The sequence below is a fragment of the Leptodactylus fuscus genome, chromosome 3 (assembly GCF_031893055.1).
Source record: "Leptodactylus fuscus isolate aLepFus1 chromosome 3, aLepFus1.hap2, whole genome shotgun sequence".
In the NCBI taxonomy this organism is placed as follows: Eukaryota; Metazoa; Chordata; class Amphibia; order Anura; family Leptodactylidae; genus Leptodactylus; species Leptodactylus fuscus.
The window spans coordinates 26,638,297-26,654,739 of NC_134267.1; positions in this window are offsets into that span (position 1 = coordinate 26,638,297).

Sequence of the window (16,443 nt, forward strand, 5' to 3'; positions counted from 1 at the left end):
CATTTTATAAACATCTCTACTGTTCATTGTCTAATATTTTTGTACTTTTTGCCCCTCTCCAGGTCCTCCCCCTGTTACGTCTCCTCACACTCTCAATGAGATTTCATAGGCTTTGATCTGGAGCCTTCAGATACTCTCACATTCCCTCTCGTCCACGCACCATAAACCAGCGCCATGTCCATGTTCTTGTATTATATAATCCCTCTTTGTCTCACATCTCGATACTGAGAATTAACACAATGTACTAATATATCATATACTGTACTGTATGTGGATATAGATATATATGTGTATGTCATACTGAGCTGACACTGGGTGTAGGAAACCCAATGATATTAGAATCTGATCTCAGTCGCTCACATTGGTGGTTTTCCTCCTCTTCGTTTCACGTTCTTTTGCATGGACAGCCTTTCTGGTCCAGTCGTGTGTCTTGTGTTCAAGTCTGGACTGTCAGAACCTTCAAGTTATATCCCCTCAGTCACATAGAGACTTGTTCAGATGCAGGTTCTGGACAAATGACGAGACATCCTGAAGATCCTCCTAGTCTAGTGCAGAAGTCATGGATTGATGTGACTGATCAGCACTGGTGGTAGCAAGTGAGTCCAATATGGACAGTAGGAAAGTGACTCCAAGCTTTAAATAATCTGTGGTGGCCAGAAGATCGTAGTGACTGGTGGTAATGGTCGGTGATGTTGACTAATGGTGATGGTAGAGGTGACTGGTGGAGTCCAACATGGACAGTAGGAAAGTGAATTTAGTGATGACTGGTGGTGATGTTTAGTAGTGGCTAAGTTGGATAAGATGATAAGATAACATGACTGGTGGTAAGGACTTTTGGTAAGGACTGCTGGCAAGGACTGGTGATGATTGTTTATGGTGACTGTTGACCGATGACGGCGACTGGAAGTGGTGACTAGGGGTGGCAAGTGAGACATGATTGTGGGACCTTAGAACTGGCCACTGCTGAGGCTGGAGAGGCTGCCGCTCCCTAGAGGTTCTGGAACCTTCTGTCATTTCCCCATCTCTAGATCCTTGTAGTCATTTTATATCCTGATAAGTCTCATCACTGCTCCAAGTATTCTCCATGGTCACATGATGGACATCACTGAGGTTCCCGTAGTCCAGAGATGTAGATTGTGGGAACCTATCCAGGAAGATTTTAATAAGTTTTCTCCTTCATCTATTTTGCACTACATCAATTCTGCAGAGAAGACAAGAAATTTCTTTGGCAGAGGTGGAAATAATGGAGATCTGATGACAGGGAATATTTGGGAAGTGAGGCAGATACTTTCGTGAGAATGTTGGGTGTTGCTTTGTCATACGGTAGATCTGTATTAGCAGGTGACATCAGTAAGGGGATGAATACTTTTGCAAAGCATGGTATGAGCTCCTTGTCATATAATATCATCTCACGTATATATTACATACGTCAGTCTGGCTGTTATCAGCAAGTGTAGGAATCTCAAGAGAGCAAATATTAGGCACCTTGCAGACGGTGACTGCTCGGGGGGGATCAGCTCTGATTTGTGTTTGTCTTGGCTGCTTCACTGTCACTTACAACTTCAATATAAGTGGGAGATGAGAAGACAAGTGCAAGGTGAGGCGAGCAACGTAAGAGTGACACTCCAGACCCTCCATGACTGTTTCTGAAGAACTCTGCCCATATGTCATATACTGACTCATACCCTGAAATTAGGTGACGGCACTGGAGGTGCCAGTACAGTATAATCTCTGAGATACCCTCACAAAAAATGTAGTGGTCTTCAAGGGGGATGGTGAGCACCTAGTAAAGCTGGACCTACAGCTAAACAGGAAATTCTTGTTAAAGGAAGTGTCACCAGAACCCATCTTATCACCCCAGCCCAACAGATAGATAGGTTAGGATCACCAAAACCAACATATCACCCCAGCCCTGCAGATAGATAGGTTAGTGTCATCAGAACCCATCTTATCACCCCAGTCCAACAGATAGATAGGTTAGGATCACCAGAACCAACATATCACCCCAGCCCTGCAGATAGATAGGTTAGTGTCATCAGAACCCATCTTATCACCCCAGTCCAACAGATAGATAGGTTAGGATCACCAGAACCAACATATCACCCCAGCCCTGCAGATAGATAGGTTACTGTCACCAGACCCAGCATATCACCCCAGCCCTGCAGATAGATAGGTTAATGCACCAGAACCAGCATATCACCCCAGCCCTGCAGATAGATAGGGTAGTGTCATCAGAACCCATCTTATCACCCCAGTCCAACAGATAGATAGGTTAGGATCACCAGAACCAGCATATCACCCCAGCCCTGCAGATAGATAGGTTAGTGTCATCAGAACCCATCTTATCACCCCAGTCCAACAGATAGATAGGTTAGGATCACCAGAACCAGTATATCACCCCAGCCCTGCAGATAGATAGGTTAGTGTCATCAGAACCCATCTTATCACCCCAGTCCAACAGATAGATAGGTTAGGATCACCAGAACCAACATATCACCCCAGCACTGCAGATAGATAGGTTACTGTCACCAGAACCAGCATATCACTGGTTCTGATGATACCCTCAGTTTCTGTGTTGCAATATCTTGGCAACAGAGAAACTGAGGGGAGACATAATTTGATTTGGCTGATGCAAACCTATCTATCTGCACGGCTGGGGTGATATGCTGGGTTTGAGTTACACATTCTCTTTAAGGAAATGCACCATATATTATAGTAAGATGCTGGGTCTAGGCAGGTAGAGCAGACAGTGGCCCATTGTGACTAATCCAAAGGCCCATATACACCTGGAGTTAGCCCTGATTTCATTCTGATACTGGTGTATATTGGTTGCCGCACAGGGTTCTCTTGCTATGTGTGTTGATATGGGGGATCACACCAATATGATGGGTGTGATATACTATCGTGCCCTTGCTCCCTGTTAGTGACTCCAGGACACGTTATACATTGTAATAGTTGGCAATTTCCCCTGGTCCTGCTATGGGGTTAGTGTCCTATGGTTGCCCCCCTGACTATCATTCTGACAGGTCTACAATCGCTCCGCTCACTATTTCCTATAATAATAAACATATCATTGCAGTATCCCGCACACTTTGGCATAGCTACAAACTCCTGGTATATCACTATCTAAATGCCATTTGTTCAACTAATGGAGGGGGCACTTATTTTATGACAAAGCTACATTCTATTATATAAGGATTCTGCATCAATCCTAAAATTGAAGATAACGGCCCTATGACATATATCTCACTATATAGATAACCTGTAACGTGTAAACTTCCCAGAAGGGGTTAAATACGTTGTTCTGACAGAAGTGCGGGCACCTCCCGGGACTATTGTGTGTGGGATGCCATCCATTGTGCCTGTCATGCTCCTGTTAGGACGGGGTTAACTGCACCTTTTCCCAGGGGGCATAATTGAAAGGAAATAGCTTCCCATTAAGATGTGGCGGCTTGGACGTTTTCCAGATACAATTGTTTCAACTTTAGACCTTCTTTCTTTTCTTTATGTCAACTTTGTGAAGTTCTGGCAGAGAATGAACCTGAGAGTGGCGCAGACATCTAAGAGCGGACATGAAAGGATTGGACATTTCCCCCCCAGAGGAGAACTCCCCGAAACCCCCAGGAGGGAGAAAACTGGAAAAGTAGTAACTCCGAAGATCAGGAAACATCAATAATACGTAGTAACAAGTGGAAGAATCTCAGAGTGGATCAGCTGTGTATCCAGAAGAAGCCAGAGAAGATACAACCTCCAGTCCTATGTAACACCACAGATAACACACAGTGATAACTCTCTGAGTACAGATAATGTAGTAGATGTCACCGGCAGTCCTATGTAACACTACAGATAACACAGTGATAACTCTCAGTACAGGTAATGTAGTAGATGTCACCTGCAGTCCTATGTAACACCATAGATAACACAGTGATAACTCTCTGAGTACAGGTAATGTAGTAGATGTCACTTGCAGTCCTATGTAACACCACAGATAACACAGTGATAACTCTCTGAGTACAGGTAATGTAGTAGATGTCACCTGCAGTCCTATGTAACACCATAGATAACACAGTGATAACTCTCTGAGTACAGGTAATGTAGTAGATGTCACTGGCAGTCCTATGTAACACCACAGGTAACACAGTGATAACTCTCTGAGTACAGGTAATGTAGTAGATGTCACCCGCAGTCCTATGTAACACCACAGATAACACAGTGATAACTCTCTGAGTACAGGTAATGTAGTAGATGTCACCGGCAGTCCTATGTAACACCACAGATAACACAGTATTAGTAGTATGCCTCACAGTGCGGGTGTGAATGGTGTGGGCGTCGTTGGAATAGGGTCTGCATTGTATGGTCATTACCAGGGACTGACCACAAATGACTGCTGAGGGGTGATTTGAGGCTGAGGTCAGGAGCTGGCAGGGAGAGGTCACAGTCCAGTCCCATGGCTAAGGTCAGGCTCACAAAAAAGAAAGTAGTCAATATGTGGGAGACATCATGGCGTAATCCGTAACGGATACTATAGGGCTTATATACTGTTCTCTACTGAGCCTTAGCTACGTCTTTATATCTCACTAGTCACTCAAAGATCTGCAGAGACTACAGATAAGTGAACCTTTAATGTGTGATTTGGTTTGATGTCCGCCAGCTAACACATAGTACAGATTGAGTTCATTTGCCTCGTCGATCCCTGCAGCTGGTGCATGGTGCATATGTCACTGACTACACACAGCCTGTGCCTGCAATGTACTGCTGACTGCCCTAACAGTGTTGTTGTGAGACAGACACCTCTCACTCATCCTCCTATCTCTCTCTTTATCAATTAAGAAAATCAATTTTTTTCTCCAGTCTCCTATCTCTCTCTAACCCTAACACTACACTAATCCCCAGAACCCCCCATACTGTATTATCTGTGTATTATCTCCTATCTCTCTCTAGTACTAACACTACACTAATCCCCAGAACCCCCACACTGTATTATCTGTGTATTATCTCCTATCTCTCTCTAGTCCTAACACTACACTAATCCCCAGAACCCCCCACACTGTATTATCTGTGCATTATCTCCTATCTCTCTCTAACCCTAACACTACACTAATCCCCAGAATCCCCCACACTGTATTATCTGTGTATTATCTCCTATCTCTCTCTAACTCTAACACTATACTAATCCCCAGAATCCCCCACTGTATTATCTGTGTATTTTCTCCTATCTCTCTCCTGTCCTGACACTACACTAATCCCCAGAAATCCCCCACTGTATTACCTATGTATTATTTCTTATCTCTCTCTAGTACTAACACTACACTAATCCCTAGAACCCCCCACACTGTATTATCTGTGTATTATCTCCTATCTCTCTCAGTTTGACTGCCTAAGACCCTTTTTTTCCCCACAAAGGGGTGCCTTCTCTATCAGCCTGGGCTTTTTATACTGCGCATAAGACATCAGTGACCTCAGACCTATAATTTCTCATGTTTGGCTGCTCATGTCATGCAGGTGGTTTATAAGACATTATGGGGGAGCCTGCCTAATTACTGAGGTCATGTGATCACTTTCTTTAGGCCTCTGAAGTCACTATTTTAGTTAGTTCGTAAGAATCAAACTACAAATTTTTTGGAATCATTCAACCCCACCAGGAACCCTAAACTATACAAAGCGTTTAGCTTATCCCTAGCAGAACCCATTTTACTGTTCTAACATCTTGTATTGACCACTATACAATACAGAGATCCATCTTGTATTGACCACTATACAATACAGAGATCCATCTTGTATTGACCACTATACAATACAGAGATCCATCTTGTATTGACCACTATACAATACAGAGATCCATCTTGTATTGACCACTATACAATACAGAGATCCATCATGTATTGACCACTATACAATACAGAGAATCATCATGTATTGACCACTATACAATACAGAGATCCATCTTGTATTGACCACTATACAATGACGTTGGATGGGTCTGGTTGGGTTGACTATTGTGTATGTGGGTCCTGTGGGTCGGATCTCCCTCACAGTCATGGGCTGGACACCCCTTAGGAGACCTTGGCGCCTCTTCTTGACTTGGTGCCTCCTCTTTGGTGCCTCCTGTAGCGTCGCTCTTAGTCAATGATTGATCCCAGAGCTAATATTAGTGGCTGAGATCAGCAGAGTTTTTGTTTCATAGTTATTGACCTCCGAAGCTGAGCGAGAAACTATTAATATCTTCTCCCCCGGTTATCTGCCATGTCCTCCACGTGGTAGAAGACCTCCCATACTCTATAACATTTCTTCCACAATACACTACTGTCTTATAAGGCAATTCTGAGGTTCCCTCCACCCTATACTTCCCCGACCTTCATCCCTTTTATCAGTCCAGGTATATTTGCAACCGTTCCAGAAATCCAAAAATGACAGAGGTTATTTATACTCCTGGAGCAAACGCCAAATCTAAAAATTAACAAAGCTTGCGAAAAGTGGAAGAAATGTGAATTATCAGGTTTTCCATAGTTTGTTTCCATATTAATAGCCAACAATAGATATATATAGATGGAGGACGTGTGGGACGCTTATCTGAGGGGGAGGAACCGGGGCTAAAGGGACAATTATAGCTCAAAAAATCCAAGACAGCTGCTACAGAGGTTGTTACCCAGGTAAACAGGGCAAAGGAGGTGTCACGTCCATTGGATTCCTAAGGACCATATAATATCTCCAGTACCCAAAGCACCAGGTATAGAGACTGAGGATCACTGACTAGTAATGGTCATCTGAACACTATATAGATCGCCCTACACTGGCCTTGATTGGCAGGTTTTATCCTCCAACCTATGGGTTATGTCAAATACTGCAATTGAGCCCCTTAACAGAGGCGAACCGCAATACTAGACCTGTAATAGTGAGGCAGATGTCCATCTGCTGCAGACCCATCAGAAGATACCGCACACCCAAAAATTTTTATGTGGAAATTTCAATAAAAAAAAAAATGGGTACCCAATGGACCCCATCATAGTCAGAGGGCTTCATTCATGTCCACTATTTTCACTGTCTGTTTTTTTTGTTCTTCTGGTCCTCTGAAGGATAAGAAGAACAGACTGATGTGCACACAGTGGAAAGATCAAAGATAAGTTTTCTAAGAATTTTGGCAACAAGAGAAAAAAGAAACACAAAAATGTTCTGGATAGAGAACCCAGTAAAACAATGAAACCGGCCCCTCTCACCTGGGTTACTCTTCAAAAATTTCAGACCTGGGGGTAAGTAGACCGATCTGAGCGAAGAGCAGTCGTTGTCAGTCATGAACTTGTCCATTGTTGTCACTAAAGGATTGCGCTCCCATGACATGGAGTGATGGTATCTGATGAATGTGCCCTTTAATCTCTGGATCTGCTCTGGGTGGTGTCCTCTGCTCCAGTAGTAATGGCCGCTCCTCCAACCTCCTGACAAGTAAATACACTGCTGATATACACCGGCGTTATAATTGTCCAGCTCAGTGATGGACGAGATAATGGAGAATTACACCAATAAAACCTGAGCACCTGCTCTGAGCAAAAGTGTGGGATCGACCGACACTCCAACGTCAAAGCATAATCCTCGTCTCATAACACAAGACTGATGAATTCAAGTAGAGGCCTCGTCTGAAAACAAGATGGCTGACTTTCAATATGGCCACTATTGCTATTGACTGAGGTGCTACTACAGCAGATGACTGATAAACATGGCGTCATTGGCACAGGGAGTAGACTCATAAACAATGTAGCCTCTTCATAGAGCTGGTCAGTGACAAATTGAAGACCCATCGTCAGGATAAGCCATCAATATGTAAGTCCTGGAAAACCCCTTTAAGGAAACAGACAAATCTAGGAATACCCTTATTTGGGCAAGTAAATAAGAAGTCCCAGTCTGGGCCAGGGCCACCTGCAGTGGGATCCCCCAAGTACAGCAACAGCATGCGGAAGCAAGTAGGTGAAGCTAGCCTATCTTGCAAGAGTGGGGCATATGGCATAACCTGGAAAAGTGGTGGCCCCATCTGTACTTCGTGGGGGCCCTTTTGTTGTGTGTTTGCAAATGGCCTTAGAGGAGCAGGATACAGGAGCTGCAGAAAAGGCTGAATTGCTTTAGGCCGTGTTTTCAGGCTGGACTATATAAAGCACTGAGGACGGTTTTGTGGACCCGATGACAGGAGTGAACCTGCCCTTTTCGCCGCCTGAGGCGAACGACAGAAAGCCGCCCCCCCCCCCGGGAGGAGGGGGCGTGGTGGAGTAGAGAGGGTGGGGCGAAGAGAAGGGGCAGGGCTTAGCGGCGTTCGCAGGCAGGGAGAGGACCTGCTCGTGAGGGGAGGCTGCTGGAGCAGCGCTTCTCCAGCGGCCTCCCCAATCCACCGCTTGGTGCTGAGCAAGTCCAGGGCAGCTTGTCCTGGACTGGCTTAGGTAAGCAAAAATGCCGCCCTCCCTGGGGCCCTGGCATAGCGCTGCCTGAAGCGGTCGCTTCAGGTCGCCTCATGGGAGGTGCGGCGCTGCCCGATGACACAGTGATGATGGCATCTTCCATCTTTTCATTGGGTTTGGAGGCATTTACTGATTTCAATAAAATGATTTGCAAGTGACAAAATGACCAATTTCTAAGTCCCTAGGTGACTGTGCTTAGGCTTGCTCCTTTCTATCTCCTATGAGATACCCTGGGGTGGTTGTGGAGCCCATCACTGTTCCCACAGATCACACATAAGGTCACAATGATATAACATAATCCTTAGCATTTAGGTCTCTATTAACAACTGTTTACAGCCTGAGTGAATGACGTCCTCCGAACCTCATATACAGTCATGTAATCGGGTTCACATACTTACCGCAGATGTTACTTCATGGATTTTAATTAACCCCTATTAAGGGTTAGTATCCGTGTAATGAACCATGATACTATAATGTGCTCCATTCCCCAGGGATCTTCTTCCTGATGTGTTTATGTTGTCTCACTTATAGTCCTGAATCCTTCTGCACTAACAGAATTCCTGACACTCTATACAAAGGATCTGGGCACAGCGCCCATTAAAGTGTCCTAAAATATGCCACCAGCAAAACTGGCGTAAACTAGATAAATCTTCTCTATAGAATGCAAGTAAAAATGTCTATAACTTCATGTTTTATTGGGTTTTATTGTCTCTTTTTCACCACCTGTCCGGCCCGGTGTTCCCCGGAGGAAGTTGCGGCTGCTTCATGTTTTCTGGTCTAGAACACCCATGTAATACATGATGGGGCCTCCTGGGTCTATACTTCTATAATGTTACTTACTATTATTATTCTATTCTTCTACAAATTCTTTATATTTTGCTTCATTAAACCAATCAGTGGCCTCAGTGAAAAACATGGGACATTACTACAGACATGGAGCATTACTACAGGACATGGGACATTACTACAGACATGGAGCATTACTACAGGACATGGGACATTACTACAGACATGGAGCATTACTACAGGACATTACTACAGGACAAGGGACATTACTACAGGACATTACTACAGGACAAGGGACATTACTACAGGACAAGGGACATTACTACAGGACAAGGGACATTACTACAGGACATGGGACAGTGGGCAAGTACTACCACCGCAAAAAAAACAAACATTGGAGCAGAAATGGAGAATCTTGGGACAGAGGAGTATGATGGGTTTTTTTTTTTAATGATTTTTTACCTTCCCCAGACTAATATATGTAAAATATATATATATATATATATATATATATATATATATATATATATATAAAATATCCAAGACAACTTTAATGGTGGAGGTGGAGCTTTTGGTGGCTTACGCCAAACAGCTGTATAGATCCACCTGGATATAAGTAATATGGAGAATATAAGTTATACATCATCTTGTATATAGTGATATAGATCATGCCAGTATAACCTGGCTATCTCCTGTATATAATTCTATATGTACAGCCGGTATAACCTGGGTATCTCCTGTATATAATTCTATATGTACAGTTGGTATAACCTGGGTATCTCATGTATATAATTATATATGTACAGCCGGAATAACCTGGGTATCTCCTGTATATAGCTATATATGTACAGCCAGTATAACCTGGTTATCTCCTGTATATAATTCTATATGTACAGCTGTTATAACCTGGGTATGTCCTGTATATAATTCTATATGTACAGCAGGTATAACCTGGGTATCTCCTGTATATAATTATATATGTACAGCTAGTATAACCTGGTTATCTCCTGTATATAATTCTATATGTACAGCTGATATAACCTGGGTATCTCCTGTATATAGCTATATATGTACAGCTGGTATATGTAATACATCTTCTTGTATATAGTGATATAGATCATGCTGGTATAACCTGGGCAGTGATGCTGATCCGGGCTTATGTCTGTGCTGTGGAGAAAGTTATCAGTATAATTGTCCTCATCTGGAAATTACTGGTGAAGTCTTTGTGTTATTTCCTGTGTAATTTTGATCTTATCTGATGCTCATTAGGGTTTGGCTTGGTTGTTGCAGATAATGATGAGTAATTAGTCTACAAAATAATTAATAAGGAAGCGGAAAATGGAACAAGATAGCGGCTGTATCTGTAGAACATAATGAGTATAAAGTGATAAGTTACATATACATTGTTCTCACCATAGATCTAGCTCTTGTATGTACAGATGCAGTGACGGTAGTGTATTGGTACTGATATGGACAGTCTTATTAAATGGCAGTGTTTGTCAGTATTATTTGTCTACTGTTTGACATAAGTGGTGCAGCACACATATAAACTACATGGCAGGAGTAATAAAACATAGTACAGGGCTATTATTTGAGCTATGGTTGTCAGTATAACCTGGGTGTTGTATGACAGTATTATTAGTAATGTATATCATGGAGGTATTATCTTAGTAGTTTTATTTGATAGTTTACAATTTACATTATTATTTGGGCAATGTTTGTCGAAATTACTTGGCTAGTGATTAGTATTATTTTGCTTGTGTAAGGTGCTATTGGATGGAAATTGTATACTGAATTACTTGTGCACTGTGTGGCAGTTGTATTACAACAATTTATGGCACTATTATTTTGGTATAAATATTATTATCACTGTATGAAATTAATATGTATGAACAATGTGGCGGTTTTATTTTGGTAGTAAATAGGCACTGCATTCTTGTGTTATTGTAGCAGCACATGGGCACTACATGATAGCATTATTTTAGAAGCATATAAGCACTCTGTGGTGGTATTATTTTAGCACTGTATGATGATATTTTAGTTGTGTGCAAGTACTGAATTGTGGTATTATTTTGATAGCACATGGATATTGTATGGGGTATTATTTTAGTAGTATATGGGCACAATATTGTAGTACAATTATGGTAGCACATGGGCACAACAGGTGGTATTATTTTGGTAGCATATAGACACTGTATGATGATATTTTTGTAGCATATAGGCATTACTTGGTTGTATAATTTTGACAGCACATAGGCACTCTATGGTGGTATTATTTTAGGAGAATATGGGCAGTATGGTGGGATTATTTTGGTAGTATAGGGGCACTGTATGGTGGAGGCATTATTTTGGTAGTATAGAATCACTGTATGGAGGATTTATTTTGGTAGTATAAAGGCACTCTATGGGGGTATTATTTTGGTAGTATAGAGGTACTCTATAGGGGTATTATTTTGGTATTATAAAGGCACTCTATGGGGGTATTATTTTGGTAGTATAGAGGCACTGTATGGAGGTATTATTCTGGTAGTATAGAGGCACTCTATGGGGGTATCAAATCAAATCAAATAGGCTTTATTGGCACATCCGAATGGATATTTGGCATTGCCAAAGCTAGTAAAGTGGGGTGGGGGGAGTTGGAGTTGATGGGGAGAGTATGGGGGAGGGGTGGGGGGGAGTGGCTGATTTGGGGTATAATAGTCCATGGAGTCTCAACTTCCTCTTAGTTGGGTATTATTTTGGTAGTATAGAGGCACTCTATGGGGGTATTATTTTGGTAGTATGGAGGCACTCTATGGGGGTATTATTTTGGTAGTATGGAGGCACTCTATGGGGTATTATTTTAGTAGTATAGAGGCATTGTATGGGGTATTATTTTGGTAGTATAGAGGCACTCTATGGGGGTATTATTTTGGTAGTATAGAGGCACTGTATGGGGGTATTATTTTGGTAGTATAGAGGCACTCTTTGGGGGTATTATTTTGGTAGTATGGAGGCACTCTATGGGGGTATTATTTTGGTAGTATGGAGGCACTCTATGGGGTATTATTTTAGTAGTATAGAGGCATTGTATGGGGTATTATTTTGGTAGTATAGAGGCACTCTATGGGGGTATTATTTTGGTAGTATGGAGGCACTCTATGGGGGTATTATTTTGGTAGTATGGAGGCACTCTATGGGGTATTATTTTAGTAGTATAGAGGCATTGTATGGGGTATTATTTTGGTAGTATAGAGGCACTCTATGGGGGTATTATTTTGGTAGTATAGAGGCACTGTATGGGGGTATTATTTTGGTAGTATAGAGGCACTGTATGGAGGTATTATTTCGGTAGTATAGAGGCACTGTATGAAGGTATTATTTTGGTATTATAGAGGCACTCTTTGGGGGTATTATTTTGGTAGTACAGAGGCACTGTATGGAGGTATTATTTCGGTAGTATAGAGGCACTGTATGGAGGATTTATTTTGGTATTATAGAGGCACTCTTTGGGGGTATTATTTTGATAGTATAGAGGCACTGTATGGAGGTATTATTTTGGTAGTTTATGAGCACTCCATGCTGTTATTATTTTAGTACAATATGGGCAGTCTGGTGATTTTGATTGCATATGTGTACTTCATGGTGATATGGTTTTGATGGTGTAGGTACTTTTCCATCGTATGGCAGTATTAATTGTGCACTGTATATCACCCTTTAAGTTGCTTGTTTCCCACCATTACTACAATACAGACGTATACACAGGCAGAGGAGAGGAGGGAGGGAGGACGGGATGTAAAGCTGTAACACGCACATTAACGTCACTCAGTTCCTCGCTTGTAAGTGTGTATAATTTGGAGTTTGCCACGTGTGTTACGTGATGATTCTTCCTCCGCCACATGTACAATATACCACTGGAGACATTACTGCTCATTTCATCTTTTGTTTCTACTCATTTTTTTCTATTCATTCATCAGACATATAAAACATTTCCCCTTCTGCTCTCATGTTCTGGGACAATGTGACTGTTGTTTCCAGAAATATTTCATTTGTGGGGAATCCGAGTGATTCATGGTCGTCACACGAAGGAAAAATTGTGCAGTCAACTGGTAACACCTGCTGCTGCCGCTCAGCACATGGATGAGGGATGAATGATTGGGCCCTGATAGTCATACCACAGCCGGGGACCTCCCAGTAGGGAATAAAGGACTCCGAGGCGTCTTATGTCAGTGCCTCCAGCCTGGGATAATACATGGTCTGGTGTCTTAGGGTCAGGGGGCAGTTTTTACACTCAGAATCCCCCCATTTCTGTCATTTCGCTGAGCTCTGAAAGGATCCGATCTGAATTTACAACTGGGACTTTCCTGATATTACGGAGGAGACGTGCGGTGTGTAAGAAAGCAGAATAAATATGGAGCTATGATACGTGATCCTCTGCACGTCCACATTGGAAATTCTGCTGCCTTTCCATCATCCATTATCTCGGCCTTCCTAGTAATAATCACCTGGAACTACACGCAAGAGCCATGTAATACGAAATATGCTGATCTATAGGTGATATAGGACCTCCAAAGCAGGTGTAGGAAAGGACAACTATGGGAACCGGTTATACCCCATATCGTAACGGGACCCAACTATTAACTGAAATCACATGTACAAATCTCTCATGTTCCTCCCTTTTCCATTATTATTGGGGTAATGTGGGTAGCCCATGGTTTGAGAATATCACATACGTTTGGGTCACGTTCTGGGGTGTGACTATACAATGCAAAGTTATCCAGGCTTTAGCACTTGAGAGCCCCACATAAAAGTTCATCAGTACTTTTAATAGCATGTAATATTTGGGGGGCCCCGTGCTCCTATTTTTGTTCATAGGCCTTATAGTCTACCATAGGACATGGACTTCTGTAAAACTGGAAAATGTGGCTTTTGCTTTGGAGAGTTTGTTGTGACTATGTTTTACAAGGAGAGACAATTCTCCTGTAAATCGACCACCAGGACAGGGGTCATCTTTGGGAATTGGTTCATTTGCAAAACTGAAGCTGCTGTGGAGCCACAGCAAGAGACCATGGGTGACATAGGAAGATTACATTCTTAGCAGAAGGAGAAGAAGCATCCAGGTGCAAGACAGGAACTGAGGCATTGGCACCAGGCGTGGTAAGGAAAAAACTTCTATTTGGATCTTCAGGCTTCAAAAGACATTGATCAAGTTTTTCGTGGTCATCTCCTTCATCCCTTTCCATTGTGATGGAGCTTGGTCTTCTTAGATGAGGCTTCAGTCTGAAGATGTGTTCTTCACATTGTAGACTCATCTGCAACGCTTGTATTTTATATGCTACCTCTTCCTTAGACTGGACCTCTTCAGACACGATTATGTGGATATTGTCACTCCTTGTGGAGAGACTACTTTGTCAGGTGTGTGGAGTCTTACAAAGCCATTTTTGCTCCACTGTGGGGGATTATGGGAAGAATCTGCAAATCTGTTTTCCAAGATGTAACTAGGGAGACAGTGCCTCTGTATGCTGCCCTCTAGGGGAAGCTTCAGACAGACATTTTTGGTTCTCCTACCAACTCTAGTTAGCTCTATATTTATAGTGTTGATCTTGAACAATTCAGAGACTTCACCATGTAGAGGTCCATTGTTCTTCTCTCTGTCTCGTTTCTCTCCATAAATAGAAAGAACATTCCCTTTCTGAGAAAAGCCCATTTTGTGCCGCCGTCCGCAAAGGCCATTGACGCCAGAGGCCTATGGCGACACCAATTTGTCCGTCTCACGGCCACCCAAAATGTCTGCTCCAAAAGCCGGTACATCTCTTCAAGCACAAAAGCTCTAATCATGGTTTATGCAAGCAAGCCAAGAGCCACATGAAGAGGTTAGTGTAGGCAGAGCGCCAGAGGGGAGATTTTCTCTTGAGGAGGAAGTCGCGAAAATCACTGGAACCACTCAGAAATGCCAAATGTTTACTTTTGCCGAGATTTCTATTCTTTTGGTTCTTTCCACCTGATTGTTCGATCTGGAAGAAAAGTCCTATGGAAAATTAACCCTTTGTGGCACATCAGTATGTTAATTAATAAGACGCTGCACAATAAATAATGATATACAATTATTTCAGAGTACAAGAGACCATTCCCAAGTTGAAATCTTTTGGCACAGGCTAGACTGGGGTGTTGAGTCTAAGTAATACCTTGGTCTTCCTTAAGCATCCTTAGGAGGTGCGCACTTAGCTGCCGACAGTTACCAACTGGCAGTCCCTAGAATAGACCGGCACTAGTACTGTTATTGGAACTGTGGTGTGCTCATAAATAGAGCCGAGAGTCGTCACCAGGAAATCACAATGTGACAAGCCAGAGGATACACCAGGAACATAGTCAGGAGATAGTCAGAAGATGGAACCAGGAGAAGTAGAACAGGTACCAAGCAAGCAAGGCATAAGGAGCATAGTCAAGAACAAGGCTGAGGTCAGGATCAGAATCTAGATCTAGATCAAAGGATAAGAGTCAAAGAATAACAAAGAAAACATAGGGATATATAAAATGTCACCAAGCGACATGCTGAAGTCCAAGGCCCTTTAAATAGGCCTCCAAGACCTGGTGCCATCTTCACAACACTGCCATTAGGAAGTACAAGCAAAGCCAAAGACCAATCTAGCAGAAGACCTTGCAAAAGCATCAGACGTTTAGTAAGACATGGTCATATGCACAAACCATTCACAATAGTGGAGACTTGCCTCAGGAACCAGAAATGGTGGGTAAGATTGGGTTTTCTCAGACTGACACTGAGGAACAGATACCCTTGCCAAATTATGAGAAATACCAGTCTTTACCAGGCTAAATAATATCATAGTTGCCTAGGATTCAGGTAGGCCATCACCTACAGAAAAAAAAGTTATGTGACCTATTCCCCCCCTCCCATCCAAATTCTTAATATCCCTATAGTAAAGGGGTGAGAAAATTGAACATGCTTGGCTGAACTTGCCCAGGTCACTGAAGGACATCCTAGGTCTGTATTTGAGCTCCCTATATTTATACTATTAAAAGGACTAAGCAGGACTGTCATAGCACCGAGTATCTGATGGGTCCAGGGATTATCACAATAGTAAGGCCTCCTCCTTGGAGATGACTTCAGAGCCGGTCATTATTTCTTATGGGATGGTTTAATGAAAACCTATTACTGTGTCCCGTGTGCTCAATAATAACATTAAAGACTACAAGGAGATTATATTGGATAAGGGCGGCCACA